This window comes from Malaclemys terrapin, chromosome 15 (assembly GCF_027887155.1).
Source record: "Malaclemys terrapin pileata isolate rMalTer1 chromosome 15, rMalTer1.hap1, whole genome shotgun sequence".
Taxonomy (NCBI): domain Eukaryota; kingdom Metazoa; phylum Chordata; order Testudines; family Emydidae; genus Malaclemys; species Malaclemys terrapin.
The window spans coordinates 16,035,510-16,038,009 of NC_071519.1; the positions used below are offsets into that span (position 1 = coordinate 16,035,510).

The 2,500-nt window shown below is 75.5% G+C and overlaps 1 non-coding gene across 1 annotated transcript; it reads right to left on the minus strand.

The window, feature by feature from the left end:
• Nucleotides 1-1,645: 1,645 nt before the first annotated feature.
• Nucleotides 1,646-1,764, minus strand: LOC128823863 (5S ribosomal RNA). The gene has a single exon (XR_008442099.1). It is a non-coding gene; the product is annotated as a 5S ribosomal RNA (ribosomal RNA).
• Nucleotides 1,765-2,500: the final 736 nt, after the last annotated feature.

A 2,500-nucleotide genomic window follows, 5' to 3' on the forward strand; every position in this document is an offset into this window, starting at 1 on the left:
CCCGGGCGGTCCGGTGGGGGAGGCTTAGCAGTCTTCCCCCGGGCGGTCCGTTGGGGGAGGCTTAGCAGTCGTCCCCAGGGCGGTCCGGGGGTGGGGGGAGGCCTCACAGTCGTCCCTCGGAGAGCCGGGTCGGCGGCGGTGGCGGGCGTCAGGCTTTACGTCCAGCCTCCGGAAGGTGCGCGTCCTCGGAGGCGATGCAGGCGCCGCAAAGGGGCAGCCTCCGAGGCAGGGAGCGGAGCACCGAGGCTGGGGAGAGGGGAGCAGGAGCCGGGGGCTGGGGGGGGTGGGGTGGGGGGGGCGTTCAGGACAAGCGGTCAAGCCCCGGGGAGCAGCTGTCAAATGTTCCAAGTCCCCACTCGGCCACCAGGTCCACCCCAGTCTAGCAATGGGGTTGACCTGGCTGATGGCCGGTTAGTGTCAAGGTAAACTCACCGTCGTCCACAGGAGGGCAGCTCTCAGGCCGTCCGGCTGCGGCTGACTCTGGGGCGGTGCCCGGTCCCGGCAGCGAGGGGCGGGGGGGGCGCGGAGCGACACGGAGCTAACCGGCCCCCGGGGCCGGGGGCGCCTCCCGCGACTTTGGGGGCCGCGGGTCGTCAGTGGCGTGCAGGCCGGGCCTCTCCCGGGGGATTCGGGGGGGGGGGGGGGCGGTCCTGCGGGCCGGGCGCAGGGGGCTCGAGCGAGCCCGGGCCGGTCCGCCCCGGGGCCGGGGTCTCCGCCTGCGGCTCGGGGGGGCGCGGGTCGTCGGGGGAGGAAGCCCGGGGGAGCTGCACGCCGGCCTGCCAGGCCAGGCCAGGCCTGGCCTGGGTGGCCGCGGGGGGATTCGGGGCGGTCCCGCGAGCCGGCGGCCGGGCGCAGGGGGTCCGAGCGCGTCCGAGCGAGTCCGTCCCGGCCCCGGGGTGTCCCCCTGCGGCTCTGGGGGCCGTGGGTCCCCGCTGGCGGAAGCCGCTGGGCGCTGGACACCCGCCGTCCGTCCCGCCTGGCCAGGCCTGGCCTGGGTGGCCGCGGGGCGGGGGATTCGGGGCGGTCCCGCGAGCCGGCGGCCGGGCGCAGGGGGTCCGAGCGCGTCCGAGCGAGACCGTCCCGGCCCCGGGGTGTCCCCCTGCGGCTCTGGGGGCCGTGGGTCCCCGCTGGCGGAAGCCGCTGGGCGCTGGACACCCGCCGTCCGTCCCGCCTGGCCAGGCCTGGCCTGGGTGGCCGCGGGGGGATTCGGGGCGGTCCCGCGAGCCGGCGCCCGGGCGCAGGGGGTCCGAGCGAGTCCGTCCCGGGCCCGGGGCCTCCCCCTGCGGCTTTGGGGGCCGTGGGTCCCCGCTGGCGGAAGCCGCTGGGCGCTGGACACCCGCCGTCCGTCCCGCCTGGCCAGGCCTGGCCTGGGTGGCCGCGGGGCGGGGGGATTCGGGGCGGTCCTGCGGGCCGGCGGCCGGGAGGGTCCGGGCCAGTCCGCCCCATGCCCGGGGTCTCCCCCAGCGGCTTCGGTGGGTCCTCCGCGGAGGAAGCCGGGTGGGGAGCCGGACCCCAGGCGCCCAGACCCGTGACCTGCGGCCGCGACCTCCGACTCGGCAGGAGCGACGAGGGGCTTTCCGGCCCGTCCCCCCCCTCTCCTTCCTCCCCAGAAAAGGAGAGAGAGCTGGCTCGGACCGGGAAAAGCTGCCTACGGCACCTGGGATTCCCAGGCGGTCACCCATCCAAGTACTAGCCAGGCCCGGGACGGTTTACCTTCCGAGATCGGACGGGATCGGGGGCGTTCGGTCCGGTATGGCCGTAGGCACCCGGCCCCCGCGCCTCCTCGCCCGCTTTCCCCTGCCGACGCCCGGGCCTGCCGCACGGTGAGCCCCGGTCGGACTGCCCCCCTGCGGCAGGGCCCCCGTCTCTCGCGGGCCCGGTCCTTTTTTCCTTCTCGAGCTCCGGGGCCCGGGCTGGCCGCCAGAGCCCCTCCGCCCGCCCGCCCTCCCCGGCGTCGGGGAAAATATTGTCCCGGACATCCAGTGCGCCCTGATCCTGTCAGCCGGGGGGGTGGGTGGGTGGGGGGGCAGTCCCTCGCTGCGGCCGGGGAGGGTGAGCCCAGGGCGGCTTGCCTGCCGTCCGAGTCCCCTCTCGGCCACCAGGTCAACCCCGAGCCGAAAGGGCTGAAAATTTTTCAGAGTCCCCTCCCGGGCACCAGGTCAACCCGTGGAATCGAACGGGTTCGCCTGCTGGCCGGTTCGCTTCCCGGCCACCAGGTCAACCCGTAGGTTTGAACGGGCACGCCCGGTGGCCGCTTTCCCGTCCGGTCACCAGGTCGACCCGGATCTCCCTCCTTCCCTGGGCGCCCCCTCCTCGGAGGCGTCAGGTTCCATTTTCTTTTTCCCCCCAGACTTCCAGGGGCCCGATCCAGTCGGCCGGGAGGCAGTCCCTCGCTGCGGCCGGGGTGGGTGAGGCCAGGGCGGCTTGCCTGCCGTCCGAGTCCCCTCTCGGCCACCAGGTCAACCCCGAGCCGAAAGGGCTGAACATTTTTCAGAGTCCC